This window comes from Narcine bancroftii, chromosome 9, assembly GCF_036971445.1.
Source record: "Narcine bancroftii isolate sNarBan1 chromosome 9, sNarBan1.hap1, whole genome shotgun sequence".
Taxonomy (NCBI): Eukaryota; Metazoa; Chordata; class Chondrichthyes; order Torpediniformes; family Narcinidae; genus Narcine; species Narcine bancroftii.
In genome coordinates, this window is record NC_091477.1 from 8375207 (window position 1) to 8392142 (window position 16936).

The window sequence follows — 16936 nt, forward strand, 5'->3', positions numbered from 1 at the left end:
GCCCATGCCATCCAATTGATTTACATTCCCCATACATTTTGAAGAGTGGGAGGAAAGTGGAGCCCCTGGATTTATCCCATGCAGACACTGAAAGAATGTGCAAAATCCTTACGATAAAGTTGTATTCGAAGCCAGGACACTGCAGCAGAAACAGCGCTAACCACTACTCTAACCATGCCTTTGCGAGCAGTCTTGCTTGTCAACCCACACCTAGTTCATCAATTAAACAGAGTATGAAGGGCAGAATCACAGAGTCCGTACAGACCAAAGGCATCATTAGTTTACTTGCATGAAGTTTGTTTAGGAGTCTGATAATGGCGGGAACGAAATGGTCTTTGAATCTGGTGATAGGTGATCACACATTCATGAATTTATTTCATGATGGAAGGAGGGAGGGAGAAGGTAAAGTGAGTCTGGCTGAGGTGGGATAAATCTTTGAATATATTGGCTGCTTTTCTGAGACAGTGTGAAATATAGATTCTGTCGATGGAGGGCAGGGGGTTTTATTTGATTGTCTGAGTTGTATTCAAAGTCTCTACCGTTCTTTGTGGTCTAAGGAGAAGCAGCTCCCACTCCATGAAGTGATGCATTCCCCAAAGAGTTCTTTCAATGGGGCATCTGTGGAGGTTGACGAGGAATGTGTTGTGCCAAATTTCCTCATGCTTCTGAGTAAGTAAATGTGTTGGTTTGATTTCTCAGCCATTTCTCGGGTGGCTCAGGATCTTTACTCCTGGAAACAGAACGTTGTCAACTACAACTGTAGGAGTGAGCTCTACCTCTTTCCGGATATCTATGACCAGATCTTTTGTCTAGCTGACATTATGGGGAGTCTGTTGTCCTGGCACCATCACAAGTTCCTCACTTTCTCTTTTATATCCACCTCCTCATTGTTGGAGAATCATCAGGCTGGAAGACTGGAGATAATGTGTACAATTGCTACAATCATAGCATCTACAGGTGCTCAATGTGAGTCTTGACAAGCATCTCATTGCATTTCATGCTGATGGTTATTTAAGCCCATCTCAATACCCTTCCTAGGCACTGGGTTGATAGTGTTGCTCTTGAAGAAGGTGGGTACTTCAAGCCACAGGCGGGAAAGATTGAAGATGTCCGTGGATAACCTTGACAGCTGGTCTGAGGAAGCTCCAGGTCATGGCCATGGACTCCATCTAGGTCAGTTGCATTCTGTGGGTCACTCACCAGAAGGCAGATTAGTCATCTATGGCAGTAGTGATGAGTACGTGTGCCTAAGGTTAAAGAGGCCTATACCACTGGCTCTCTGGCCTCCTGTAGGTTGCAGTAAGGTCACTCAGAAATAATACATCATCAGCAGGTTTTCAGAAAAAAAAACCCTCCTAATTCTTTTTATGGGTACGGAGGTACCTTTGCTGCAGAGAAATAGATCAGCGGTCAATCCACAGGACCATAAGAGTGGCAGAGAGGATCAGCGGCATCTGCCTCCCCATCCCCCATCAACGTGATCTACCAGGATCATTGTCTGAAGAGGGTGCGCAAAATCGTTGCGGACCCCCTATCACCCCAAACACAAAATCATTCAGCTGCTCCTGTCAGGGAAGAGATACAGGAGGATCAGAGCCAGCGCCACCAGGCTGAGGAACAGTTTCTTCCCACGGGCAGTGAGAAGGTCGAATGACCAAAGGAACTGCTCACACTGACCATCCAAGACTCTCATATTTATAAATAAATCTATTTATTTATTTATATGAATACTTGTCCTGCATATGTATTATTTGTCTGTATGTTCATTATGTCTCATTGTATGTCAACGCGTTTTGCATCCAGGATCGAAGAATGCTGTTTCATTGGTTTGTACTTGTGCAGATGACAATAAACTTGATGTATTGTCTGGATTGATGATCATAATCATCCCAAGGAAATTACAATTATAGATGTAAAATTTATCTTCCTTTTCACTTTTGCCCCATCGCAGGGAGCTGTGTAAAATGAGAGGGTGTTAAACCTTAGTGAATGATTTATAAAGCCATTCTGAAAGCTCTGGTTCTCTAACAAACCTACGTGGACTATTATTTCCTGGCCTAGACTGCAGGTAACATCATACCCTCAATAATGTGGCTGCTTTTTATCCCCATTTAGATGACACACTATTTGGTTGAAGGATACTAATGCAGTTTCATATCATGCTAAAGTTTTTTGACACAAGAAGGGTTGGGAACCACGAGGGTGATGGCTGAACAAGTCTTGCTGAAGGTTAGTCAATGGATCGTGAGAGAATGAAGAGGAAAGGCTTAGAATCAAAGTGGTACAGTTGGGATGAGATGTGGCACAAACTGGAATCAGGCAACGGTGAATAGATGGAATGAGGCAATCCATGGGGTTGGATAGATATCTAGGATAAACCTCAAAAATTATGTTGCAATGATTTCAGTGTGCATTGAGTTACCATAAATGAAATTTAGCTGCAAGTCATAATAGAGCTGGTTCATCACAGGTTGGGTGATCTGGAGTCATTTCTGTATGAAGTTTGTATAATCTCAAGATTAAGGATTTAAGAGTCTTTTATTGGCATGTAATAAAACAGATGAAATATTACACAAAATTGCCTTTTGTCTGCGTAAGGCAAAGAGTTATTATCACCATAAATTGTCCTTACAATCTGAGAAAGAGGATCAAAAGAGATGCTCGAGTCATTGAGTGTCCATGGATTTACCTCCAGCCCTCCTACACCCTCTGCAGCCACACAGCCTTCAGTCCAAACCATCAGCAGCACGAGCTTCTGATCCAAACCTCCGACAAGATCTGGAAGCCTTCAGCGCTCAAAGCCACTTGAGAACCCCTCCTGCCCAAGGCACCCTCTCAAATCCCAGTTCTGATACCTGGTACCCCTTGGGCCAGTCTCAAACCAGTCTCCAGCAGTCCACACCCTAGTGTGAGTCCTATCACTGCAAGCCGCCAGCAGCCCGCAACCTCTGTGGATTCCTTGCCCGCCCCCCCCACTGCTTGTTTGTGTCCTTCAGCCACGGAGGCACTTTGATGTTCCACCACCATGGTCACCGTCCCTAGGGTTGTCTGCCTCTCTCGGCTTCTCTTCCAGAATGGGGGGGTGGGTGTCGAGTGTCACTGTCACTGTGCCACTCTCTCCTGGATGCTGTGGTTTCATCCTACATCCGGAAGACATCTCTCTGAAACTTTTACTCCTCACAAATGTCCTTTGGTGTTTTCTAATCTCACCCTGGGAAAAAGGTGCTAGCTGTCTACTCCATCTATGCCTCACAGAATCTTATAGATCTGGGATTCAAGAAGGAGCTGAGGGCAAGAAGGGCTCCCAAAGGGCCTCAGGTGTTGAAAGCTTCCTGATCGTGTTGGAGTTTTGGACCGAAAGTTCAGGTTGCCGATGGATCAAACAGGAATCTTTGCTGCTGCAGAGGCTGTTGGAGGGCTGGAGGAGAATTCACGGACACTCAATGACTCTGAAGGGACTCTCTTTTGTTTCTCTTTCTTACTGTAAGGGGTGCTGGGCAATACTAATGGTGACCCTTTGTCTGCCTTATAACAGGCAGAAGGCAATTTCATGCCATATTACGTGTCCTGTTCTAGTACACGACAATAAAGGAGTCTTGAATCTTAAGTCACCTCTCCTCCTTCTTTGCTCCAAAGAGAAAACCCCTTACTTTGTTAACCTTGACTTATAAGACACATCTCCAATCCAGGATAGATCCTAGTAAATCTCTCTGTAGCTTCCTCATCTTTTCTGTAATGAGGCAACCAGAATTGAACACAATATTCCAAGTGTCATCTAACCAGAGTTTCAATGTCTACCCAAATCCCTTTTCTTGCAGTTCAATGCAAGGGAATATAAGAATGGGTGAATATTGAATTATTAATTCAGACTTGAGGAATCCACAGATAAACAATTCTTGATTAAAGCTACTGACAGATGGAAGTATTTGACACAAAATCAGGGGCAAAACCTGTCGCATCCATTTACTAAATGGCAATTTAATTTCCTTTATTCTCTGCCCCTCTTTACATCCTTCCATCTTCAATGAAGAAACCTCTAACCCCTTGCAATAAAACTGTCATCTGCAATTGCTATTCACTCTTTGAACAATTAAAAAAAAGAAATGTGTTCACCTTTGTGTATTTCCTAAAATAAATTCTGGAAGATCAGAATGAAAATAGAAAATGTTGGAATATCAGACAATTGGAACAGCATCTGAAAAGAAGAATTGAACAATTCAAAGAAAGGCTTCTCACAACTCAGCATTTTCCTAATGAAACCACTCACATTAAACCTAAGTGTCTATTTTTTTTTCTTTTTATTTAACATATTGCTGATGCCTGTGTTGCATTTCTGGTTCTGTTTATTCTTTGTTCATTACCTTCTATTTTTTTCGCCATTTCAGCAAGCATATTAGTCCCATGAATACCAATTAGTCTTCAGAAAGAGTGCCACCAACTTTCCAATGATAAAGTGGTTTTGATGCTTCATCAGCATTGGGACAAATCTAAACAAGGGCAAAATCCTGAGCAAAGTCTCCACTTCAGTCCAATTGCATCTGTAAATCATAACATTATATATTGAACTATGCGATCCAGTAATACCTGTCTTGTCTCAAAGCTGATTCAGTATAACCTGCTCACTGTAGTGGGAATATTTTTTTAATTCATTCAGGAGATAAGGATGTTGTTGAGAAGGAAAATATTCCACCAAAAAACTCATTAGAACTGTAGAATTTTGTGCATTTCCATTCAATAATTTCATCCATAGTTCACAGCTGCTGTGCTGATGAGCGGGAAGTGTAAAGTTTAGAGAACTCTCCCCAGGTAACCTCAGAAAAGGTGCAGAAAAGACCTCCATGGAATTAAGTGAACCGGAGGGAAAGGGGAATCCTCTCCTATGTGCCTGGTTACAGCCTGTCCTCATAGATTCCTGCCATGCGTAGCCCCAGACAGCAAGGTGCAGGCTAATCAAAGAGTTAGTGGTCGCAGCACAGAACTCACCATCTCGAGATCGAGGATGTGATTAGTGAAGGGAAGATCACTGATTTTTTCATCTTTCTCCCCTTATCATCAAAAAAATGAAGGCACCATTAGCGTAGCTGTTAGAGCAATGCTGCTTCAGCACCAGTGACCCAGGTTCTTATCTAACACTGTCTGTAAGGCGTTTATATGTTCTCCCTGTGAACTGTGTGGGCTTTCTCTGAGTGCTCCGGTTTCCTCCCATCCTTCAGATTTTTGCAGTGTTTGAAGGTTAATGGGTGTATTTAGGCTGCACGGGATCATGGGCCGGAAGGGCCTGTTACTGTGCTGTATCGCATATAAAAGCAATAACTGTAAGAGAGTCCAGATACTTTAGCCACCACCTCATGTCCAATCCCTGCACAAAATGGCGTGCGCTGCTCTGCAACTGAACAGCTCAGGTCATTGATCATGACCCAAAAGTGCTAAGTTCCACTGGCAATGGAGGGAATGATCTGTCCTGTCCTTAGCAATGACAATAAAGGTAGGAAAGTATAACTCATGTTAATGTCACTCATGCTTGAATTTCAAATCATCTTCAATGCAAAAGATCACCTGGAATGATCGAATCCAGGTCAAAGCATCAGGTTTTGTAAAATCTGAGCATAGACATCATGTGCATAGATGTGTCCAGTTGATAAGATAACACAATTACTATAGGTGGGCAAACATTTATACATTTATAAGGGCATCAGATTCTTTTTCCCAGATTGGCAGTATGGAACCAGATATTATACAACAATCCAAATGTTAACAATGCAAATGTCGTCTTCCAGATTTATTTCATATTTTTAAATTCATTGTTTGCTTTCATGGAATGGGAACTCATGTCCAACTTATTACCATAAGCAATTTAGAGTACAAGTACAGCAATCTAATCCCTACACTCCTGCACCAGATCTGTACAGGCAGCAATTTCACGTGAAAGATGATACAGAGGTGATACAGAGGATGAAAATTACATAATGACAGCTGGAAAAGAGAGCTCGCAGGACAGCTAAATAAAAAAAAATATTTCTGCAGAGACTTGTGCAAGTGTTGTCAAAGAATAAGAGGGACTAAGAAAGGTATCATGGGTCTTCTGTGGGTCATCACTAAAGTCATCTCATTAGAATCAGGAGTGATTATTTGGCCCATCCAGTCTGTTCTGTCATTTAATAAAATAATAAAAGCTTTAATAAAAGCTTGCTTGGGCTTAATAAAATTCTGTCATTTTTGGCATTGTATGCCTTCACTATGTTAATAATGTTTGCAAGGAGATGCGGATTCTTGGGACTATTGACATACTAAACGACATAAGGTACCTGGTGAAAGGAAGGAGGTGCATTAAACATATCTAATCCCTTTGGAATGAATATGAGGTACTCCTAAAGTGTCTATCTTTGCAAAGCAGCAGAAAATTGAGAAATTACTTGAGACATGGCTCACCTCTGATAACCACGACTGCTCTGGACAGGGTCTGAGAGATACCGATAGAAAAACAGGTAAGCACAGCTGGTGCCTTTACTGCACCACTAACGTGCAATTTGTTAAAGCACGCTGCTTTCAAGGTTCAGTGTTATCTCTTTCCACAGGCCAAACAGCATTTTCCCATTAATTCCAAATCTTGCACGAACCAGTCTGCCAGATTGATCTATAAAACAAATGTGACATCTGTGAGTTCTGAGGAATTATTTTTTCCTTCCTACAATGTGCCATACAGCCATGCCAGTGTTCTTGAGCCTCTATGAAGTTGGCAATGAGCAAATGATGTTGGAGTTCACAAAGAGAGGTGCAGGAGAAAGAAAATGTAAGGAACAGGAGTTTAAGGCAGTGGATATTTGAGAGGAGATGGTGAGTTTGGCTTTGTGTATTGCGCAGTCATTCTAGTCCTTCAATTTACTCTTGTCAGTGCTCCTGCATTGTTGCAAGAGATGATTAAATAACTGCTATTTAATAGCCATATGCTTGGCAGTCAACATTTCTGTCATTACTTGTTCTTGGGATATGACTGATATTGGCAGGACCACTGGGAAGGGATGATGCTTTAGTCTAACTAAATAGCTTGCTTGGGCTTGAGCAAATAGTTGTTATGAATTAAAACTGTTCCTTTGTTGTGAAGTCATGTATAAACCAGACCAGATTAAGACTCTTCATTGAGTTTATGAACCAGTTCAGTTTTCACCAAACTTGTTCTTGGGATATGACTGATATTGGCAGGACCACTGGGAAGGGATGATGCTTTAGTCTAACTACATAGCTTGCTTGGGCTTGAGCAAATAGTTGTTATGAATTAAAACTGTTCCTTTGTTGTGAAGTCATGTATAAACCAGACCAGATTAAGACTCTTCATTGAGTTTATGAACCAGTTCAGTTTTCACCAAACTTGTTTTTGGGATATGACTGATATTGGCAGGACCACTGGGAAGGGATGATGCTTTAGTCTAACTACATAGCTTGCTTGGGCTTGAGCAAATAGTTGTTATGAATTAAAACTGTTCCTTTGTTGTGAAGTCATGTATAAACCAGACCAGATTAAAACTCTTCATTGAGTTTGTGAACCAGTTCAGTTTTCACCAAACCTGGTAGATTCATTGCCACTCTTTCTGATGCTAATTTAATTAATTCCAGGTTCAAGTAATTATCCATGCAAATTTAGATTCTCCAACTACCTTTACAAGTTGGCCCCATGGCTTTGATAACTTGCTGATTACCTTGACCACTGTGGTATCAAAGACAGGCCAGAAAGAAATATTCCTTGGTGCTTTCTGTCAAACACATACAAAATCTGTCAATTGTGCCATAAGGAGTTAAACAAGAAAGTGTGCAGATGCTGGGGCCAAGTGCAATACAACAAACATTTTAAATGTAGGCATACGGCACGGTAACAGCCCTTTCAACCCATGAGCCTAAATACTCCAATTAACCTACCATATTTTTAGAGGGTGGGCGGAAACCAGAGCACTCAGGGAAAACCCATGAAGGCCACAGGGTGAGCAGACAAACAGAAACTCTTGACAGACAGCGCTGGATTTAAACCTGAGTCATTAGTATCTGCTGCTGGAGAAAACAGGCTGGAGAAACTTAGTAGGTCATGCACCATCCAAAAAGTAAAGGGTAACCAACATTTCAGGCCTGGGCCCTTCTTCAGGTGTACACTGTCCAAAATAATTGTTTAAGTTACTGCTGCTTTGCAAAGATAAGACACCTCTGGAGTTCCTCATAATAATTCAAAAGGGATCAGGCATATTCTGTGCACCTCCTGCCTGTTAGCAGGTTCCCGATGTCATTTAATAGGTCAAGTTTCTCCTGCACATTTGTATATTGCAATTGTACTAAAGCAAGCTTTGTACACTTTCAAAGTTGTTCATTCGCCATCAAGTGGTTTGGAACATTTTGAAGCTGTCAAAGTCACAGTATAAATCTAAGAACAGTAAACCCCCTGCTATCTGGAATTAAAGCAACCAGTATCCTCAAACAACTGGCAAAACAATTGAGGGAAATAAATAAATAATGCAAAAACAACCCAATAATTAAAAATTTAAATGAAGTTGTAAATGTTCTCTGAACAGCACATTGACCTTTGGTGAAGATGGGGCCAACCATTCACCCAGAGGAAAGCCTTGGTTGTGCTTTGCACCTAGCAGCTGCTTGCATAAAGTTTGAATAAAGTTGTCTTTGAATAAAATGTCATCGCCCATGATGAAGAGCTCAACGTTGAGGTGACTCTCTTAAACTGTCTCTTCATATCCGTTTACAGAAGGCAGAGTGGGAGAATGGATCAGCAGAAGATGTAATAGCGGAGAGGACTCGACAGGCCACATGGCCTACTTGTGCTCCTATATCTTATGGTTTTATAGACAAATATCTCTGCAAAAAGAAGCAAATTTTATGTTTAAAATACCCTTTGATTAAACAGCAGTTTGATGTGTTTGGAACTCATCATTTGAAGTACAGATTGGATTTTGGTATCAATGCAATGTGAAATGTCACTTTTATGGTATCATACTACCAGAAAATTATGCAAAAAGTGGCGGCAAGCTTAGTTTGAAATTTGCGCAAATATCAGCAGTAATGATTGTGGTAGCCTGGCATCTGTTTAAAGTCACTCACAATTCGACTTCTGTGCAACATTTCAGATGAAGCAACCCAAGTTGGAACTTGAAGTGACAGGCAGTGATTTTCCTATAAGTTCACCATGGTCAGTCCCAGCCGTGTGCCGAAGTCAACAGCACACTGTTCCCAAATATATGTTCAGACAAGAAAGTTTAAAATAAATATATCTTTTGGAGCATTTATTCATCAGACTCCATTCTTTTGGCTTTCTTTGGAGCAGGGTGACATGCCTTTACTGGAAGATAACCTGTTCCATTGTCATTATCACTCTTTACTTTAACGAAGGCATTGCTTTTTGAGCCTGAGCTGATTTATTTCTCAGCCATTCCTCCTGGGATCTGCATAGGCTGTATCTTATAATGAAAATTCAGTTCTGCGTATGAAAATTTCAAATCTACTTTTATTGCAATTACTTCCAATATATCTGTTACTATCTGTTACTGCTTCGCAAAAATCTACTGGTATTCATGCAGCAGCTTTTAAGCCGACAATGGAGAATAATGCGGGAAAGTCTGCGACCATCTATGTTGACAGGAACAAAAATGTTTATCAATGTCGATGAGGGTCTGTTGTCACATATATAAGTACAGTGTGCAGATGCATTGAAATTCTTACTTGCTGCAGGCAAACAGGTTCGTAGGATGCACCAACTACACTAGCAAAAATTAAATGACTGCAATATGCCAAAACAGAAAAATAGATAGTAAATGTCAGACGAATAAATAAATATTCAGGGTTGCAGTTACTGAAAGAAAGAAAGAAAAGACCATAAGACATAGCTTCAGTTGGAGCAGAATTAGACTATTCAGCCCATCAAGTCTGCCCCACCATTTAGCCATGAGCTAATCCATTTTCCCACTCAGCCTCCCTGCCCAGGCTTCTCTCTAAAACCTTAGATCCTTTGGTTGATCAATATCTGGCTTAAATACACCCTTTGACTTGGTCTCTACAACCATCTGTGGCAACAGATTCCACAGATTTACCACACTCTGGCTGAAGAAATTCCTCCACATCTCTGTTCTAAAGCAGACACCCTTCACTCCTGAAGTAGTGCCTTCTTGATGTGGACTCTCCCACCATGGGAAGCAACCTTTCTACATCTACTCTGCCCATGCCTTTTCATGCATTTCAGAAGTGCAGGCAGATCATTGAGTTATCCTCGGAGGATATTATCAAAAAGGGGGAAAGATTGAAGAATTCTCAAATGCAGAAAGATCAGGGTTTCTTTGTCCATGCAGCTAAACAAGTAATTAGGGAAGCTACAGGGTATTGAGTTACATAAAGCATTGATGAGAGCACAGCTGGAGGACTGGTCACCTTTCTTACAGAAAGATGCCAAGACAGTCATGCATCGCATAACATCTGCGATATGTTCTGTGAAACAGGACGTTATGCGATTGGGACTTTGTGCGAACACCATATTACATACTTAGCAAAGTTATAAGGGATTCTGTAGTGTAATTGTATTGATTAAATAGCCAAGATACTGCACACATACAGTACTGTATTTCAGGAAATGTATCTGGAAAGGTAATATATCGGTTAAGTTGTGTAAATAATACATTGTAAATATACATGACTGTACACATAGGCTAAAATGTAATCTGAACTTGCCACAATTGAAGCTTGCAAAGCTAACATAGTGTTGGGTGAGTCTAGAGTTTATTATGACTATCAAGGCATATGTATTACAGGTTACATATATTCTGTTCCATTATACATCTGGCAGTGCAATCGCTTTGGATACAAGACACGAGATACGTGTGTTCTGTGCGGGAAGCTGTTGTGTTCATTACTTCCGGTTACATCTGCTATGTCTCATTCTCTGATCGAGATTTCTGAACTCTATTATAACGTTATGGGAATACCATCATATTTGCAGCCAGATGTTACCCAACCAGATGTTATGCGGCACCTCACTGTATATTGGAAACAGTTCAGAGGAATATTTCTAGATTAATTTTTGGCAAGGACAGATTGTGCCATAAGGAAGGATTTGACTGGGTAGGCTTGTCTCATGTGGAGTTTTTAAGATTAAGAGAAGGACCTGAATTAAGCATACAAGTTGAAGAAGCACTTCAACAGATTGATCGAAAATTGAGGACCACTGCTTAAAAATAAAGGGTTACCCTGTTAAAGCAGAAATAAAGTAAACTTTTTTTTTGGTCTGAAAGAACTTCAGTTCTTGGAACTCTACTTCATAGGGCAGCTTTGAATATTGTTAAGGCAAAGATAGATAGATGTTTATAAAGCAAGAGTTAAAAGATTACCAGGGTGAAAGAAATTTGCAAAGATCTTATTAAATGGTATCATGGACTGAAGGATCAAATGGTCTGTCATTGATAGAGAGAGATGCACATTGATACATTTAGCTCTCTATGTTCATGCTGTTACGGGTTATATTTTATTTTATATTATATATAAATATGTCTTTAAAAGAGATAGATTGTGGGGGTTCAATGTAGGTCACTTCACAGAGTAACAAAACACATCTCATTTAAAAATGCAAGAGCTTTGCTGAAGCCAGACATTCAGGCACCAGTGTCTTTGCAAAAGACAATGGAACTGCTTTGGAAGGAACTTTAGAAGTAGGTGAAAATGGAACAGGGAAGGTTGAGAATCACTGCACTATTGTTACCAAAATATTTTGCTTGAGAAAATTTGTCATTGGCCTATTTCCTTTGGAGTTATGAAACCGTGCACATAACGAGTCAATTAGGGATGATTAAAATATTGGTTTTCAAACTTTTTCTTCCCACCCACATGCCACCTTAAGCTCACAGAGCACCAATGGCATAGGGAATACTTAAAGTGGTATGTGAGTGGAAAGAAAAAGGTTGAGAACCACTGCAGTTTAAATGATGATACAGAATGACAGTGGCTTCAAGATGAGTTGTTTTGACGTGTGATTTTCAAAATCAGAAAGTTGACTTTGACAGCCATTCATAAATCCAATTTGAAGTGCTGGATGAGCTCCTTTATTCTGAAGTCCAGCAACTCTACAACAGTTCCTTTCAGGCACTTGAACCTCCTCATGTTACAGTGGTTATGGACTACTCCGACACCGCAAGAGGACTGTCTGCACTATTGTAACGGCACTTTTTTTATTGCAACATGGTAACAGTGAATACTTACTGTCCATCTATCTTTTGTGTTTATTATCTATTTTCAATATAATTTAAAGTACACTATTGCAGCTGTTTATTTTTACGAGGTACCTGTTTGGCTGCAGCAAGTAATAATTTTGGTGTCTATGTACATTGAATGACAATAAACGTGTTATCTTTACCATTCAGAAAATATTCGCGTTCAGGAATTTGCTTTTATATGGAGCGGTTGAGGGAATTATAACCTCACCATTTCTGTAAAAAGTCCAAAAATAGCTGTGATTTGGGGTGAGAGAATGATCTATTTAATTATTTAAATTCTTTTGTTACTGTAGAATTGCTATTACAGAAAGAAGCTCTGAGGCCTGTTAAAATATTTAGTCTCAATCCATCATGGAGCAATTTGGACTTGCATCAGACTTCGAATCTGGAGGATTCCAGCCATTTTGTGCAAGTATATTTCAAAACTGAATGGAAATTTCTGAGTGACCAAAGGAAGGAATTTATCTTTTTTAAATGCAAGAAATAAAGACCTAGATATCATTGCAGCATGTTCTGTAACATACATTTGTACATGCAAGCCTTTCTTACTCTTCTCTCTCTCCTCTAACAGCACGGAAATTAATGACAAAAGGCCATCTGATCGTTGGAATTGCAATTTAATGCAGCTATTGCAGCCTCATCTCACAAAGAGCAGTGCTGCAGATAGATTCATAGACCAGACACAAAGGTTCCATAAATATAAAGTACAATTAAGACTCAATAAATGTGGAGTTCAAACTCACTCCTCAAAGGGTGACTGGAAACAGATTCTCTAAACTAATAGACTTGACAGCTGATGTAGCCAGTTTTGGCCACTCTGTCAGTTCTGGTGGATGAGGAATGTGAAAATCAATTAAAAATTAATAACTAAAAGGTTGAACTTTAGCCTGGTGCAAGACCAGTAAGTTTCAGAGCTTGAGCAGATTAAGCTTGCCATAATTACAGCAATCAGAATACCTTCAGTTTGTTTCCTGTCGCTGTCAGATATTCTGCCTGAATTCCATAGTTTAGGACTTTTATAGTTCATTTACTGGTGTAAATTACATCCTGGAATTCATGTAAATGGACATTTAAAAATACAATTAACCATATCATCTAAATTGTTTGCATAATGTATGCTGTGGTGTATTCACAAGGTACAGCTCAGCATTGGGTTGGAGAACACTGCCTCAAATATTAACATAATATTTAAAATATATCATTCCTCTCATGTTTCAGGAGACAGAATAATGGTGCAGCAGTTAGTGCTGCTGCCTCACCACTCCAAGATCGATCCTGAAGACTTTCCAGATCCTCCTCGTGACTGCATTGATTTCTCCCCAGGAGCCTTAGTTTCCTTCCATATGCCAGTTGATGGGTCCAATTAACTGGTGTAAATTGCTCCTTATGGAGATGAGTGGCCGGAATTCTTGGGGGAGGGGAAGCTGATGGAGGTGCCAGTGGGTGGATGAGCGCTTGATGGCTCATGCGGGCTGATGGTCCCAGTTCAATGGTGAATGACCTCATGACTATCACTAGATGCCTGAAACGCTCAAACACTTTTGATCCATGCGCGTAAACAAAAAGCCATAGTGGTACTGGAGACAATCCACTGGAGACTCATCAGGCTGAATCCTGGGATGACGGGGTTCCCTTACCAAGAGAAGCTAGATAGTTTGGGTTATCCTCCTCAGTGTTTCTCTTGTACAGCAGGCAGAAGGCAATATCGTGTAATAGAACATTGAACACTACAGCAAAGTTCAGACCCTTTGCCCTCAATATTGTGCCAACCTATTTTTTCCTACCAAAATAAAAAAAATGACCCTTTCTACCTTGTAGCCCTTATTTTTCTTTACGAAGCTCTTAAATGCCCCTATTGTTCCGGCCTCCACCACCACCCCTGGCAAGGCATTCCAGGCACCCACAACTCTCTGTGTAAAACACTTAACCCTGAGGTCTCCCCTAAACATTCCTCCCTTCCCATCTTGTAACTTAGATGACAAATAAATTTGAACTTCTTGACAAGGTAGATTTTAGCCCCTTTCACAATGGCACCTTATCCTAGTAATTAATGGCCAATATACCGGTTAAAGGACCAGTGTGAATGCTCGCAAATCAGCACGCAGGCATCAAATCACCTCGGGGACGGACAACCTAAGTAGGGTGTATCATCCCAGGATCATCTGACGCCTGCATGCCGATTAGCCCAGTGTGAAAGGGACATGGACTATCCAGGGACAAAATAATGACACGTTGATGAGATTTTTGTGTGAATCCAGGAATGTGAAGGAAACAAAAGATTAAAAAGGTATAAACTTTGTTTTCCATTTACTAAATCTGATAAGTATTATGATCTATTATTTAAACAAAATTAATCATGCCTAATTATAACATAATTAAGCATTATGTACAGCACAGTATGAGCCCTTCAGCCCCTATTGTTGTGCCGACCTATATAAACCTTTATAAATTTATAAAGGGCCTTTGGAAAGTGGTTGAGGAAATAAAACACATAGGTTCACAATTTATAAAGACTGTGCGAAAGTCGCTGAGAGAAAGAGAGAGTGATGGCGTACCTGCCCTCCCAGAATCCTGTGCAGCAGAGAAAGGGCTGTAATCACAGAGCAATTATTGAGGGGTTACTCAGCCGCACAGAATTCTGGGAGGGCAGGTCCAGCATCGCTCGATGCACCTCTCTGTGACATCACCAGTGGAGGATAAGTGCCCCTCACCCTGGGATGCCTGGTGATGAGTGTGAAAGAACGCAGAGGACCGGTTAACAGTGCCCCAGTGTGAAGGGCAAGAATGGCTTCTTGAAATGGTTCACTGAATGGCCAATTTATAGGTTAGCCAGTGTCGTGATGCTATAATGAATGGGCAAGTCACAAACAAGGGGACACTGCTACAAAGTACGATTCTTGCCAGCCTGTGATCTTTTATGCTCAGATTTCCCTGAAGTTTATTTTTGCCCTTTAACAGGAGAAGTTAACAAGATTTTGGGTTATCCTTCTAAAGAAAAGTACCTGCCATATTTGTTATTTGCCAAGATCGGGTAAATAAAGATAATTATTTACCATGCCCTTTTGTCGTCATAGATTTATCACAAATTAAGTGAAATGTTTATTTTTGGCACCTGCTTATATTTTGTGACCTTCTCCGGTGTATGTTGAAGACCAGTTCATCGCAGGTTATGGAGAGAAAATTCAATAAAATATTGACCTGGTCTTACAGTCACTATTGAAGCAATGACCCATACCAGTGATCTTGCAGAAAATAGACCGTGAAGAATCAAGTGTGAACGACCCCCATTTCTGATTACACTTGCATCCTGTGGCAGAGAAAGTATATTCTGCAAGCTCAGTAGCTAATTAAATTGAAGAGTTCTCAGTAATGGTTAACCAAGAAGTAAAAAAAAACTCTTTTTGAACAATTTAAAACGGACCACTGTTTAACAAGCACAAAATAAATTTTCCGAATTTATTGACATGAACAAGTCACAAAATTTGTTGTTTTGCACCAGCGTCACAGTGCAAACATTTTTATAAACCACCTGGTAAAAATATATTTAAAAAGTGACAAAAAGTCAAAGTGAGGCAGTGTCTTTGGTTCATTGATCATTCAAGGATCTATGGCAATGGGGAAGAAGCCGTCCTTGTGCCATTGAGTGCTCGACTTTAGGCTCCTGTACTTTTTTCCCAATGGTAGCAGAGTGAAGAGGGCAAGGCCTGGGTGGTGGATAGAGGCTACCTTCTTAAGATGTTGACTCTTGTAGATGTTCTCGATAGAGTGATATCTGGTGTCCACGATGTCACGGGCTGAGTGAGCAACCCTCTAGAGCTTTTTCTTCCCCTGAGCGTTGGCACCTTCATACCAGACAGAGTGCTTTCTCCACTGTAGAAGATTTTGGGTCTTCAGTGTCCTCAAACTCCTCACAAAATATAGCCATTGGTGGGCCGTCTTCATGATTGCATTGACATGGAGGCTCCAGGACAGATTCTTGGAGATGTTGGCACCTAGGAATTTTAAATTCTTTAAGTTCTTAAAAGTTAAACATGAAATTGAGATGAAAGCTGAAATATGATAATCAAACATTTCAGTTTGTTTTAAAAAAAATTATATAATTTTACCTGTCATGTAATTTTTTGAATCATGTTCCAAAGAAATAAAATGCTATATATTCAATTTTAGGGCCAAGGAGGTTACGAAGCATCAATGAAGACTTAGCATATTGACTGAACAATGTGTAAATGTACAAACCAATTTTTCATGTGCTTAGTAATTTCAGGCAGTGAGAATAATGAGAAAATGTCAGTTCATTGATTGTGTTTGAATCAACAGAGCCTGTGGAGGAATAGTGAAATGCTGATTGCAACTAGAATTGTTTTGGTTCACCGCATTTGTGCAAATTCTGGAATAATGAACATCAGTCTTTTTCACGTTCTCACAAGGTCAAAATCCTTGCAGCATGGGAAAATACTCCAAATATAATTGACATTTACAAGCAAAGTCATGGCCTGGTTTTGGAGGGCATCAAAACCACTGAGCGGAAATGCCTTGCAAAAGATAGTGGACACAGCTCCGTATATCAAAAGCAAAATTCTCCCCACCATCAAGAGCATCTACATGGAAAGCAGCAGCAAGCAGCAATCATCAAGGATCCATTCTATAAGGAAAGTGGTATTGGTGCCACATGACTCATACCACCAGGTTCA

At 40.4% G+C, this 16936-nt stretch overlaps 1 long non-coding RNA gene across 1 annotated transcript; it reads right to left on the minus strand.

The window, feature by feature from the left end:
* Positions 1-4293: 4293 nt before the first annotated feature.
* On the minus strand, positions 4294-14869 carry LOC138742814 (uncharacterized). The gene is made up of 3 exons (XR_011344421.1): positions 14801-14869; positions 6430-6634; positions 4294-4538 (listed from the first exon to the last, which is right to left on the minus strand). It is a non-coding gene; the product is annotated as an uncharacterized lncRNA (long non-coding RNA).
* Between the last annotated feature and the right edge of the window lie 2067 nt (positions 14870-16936).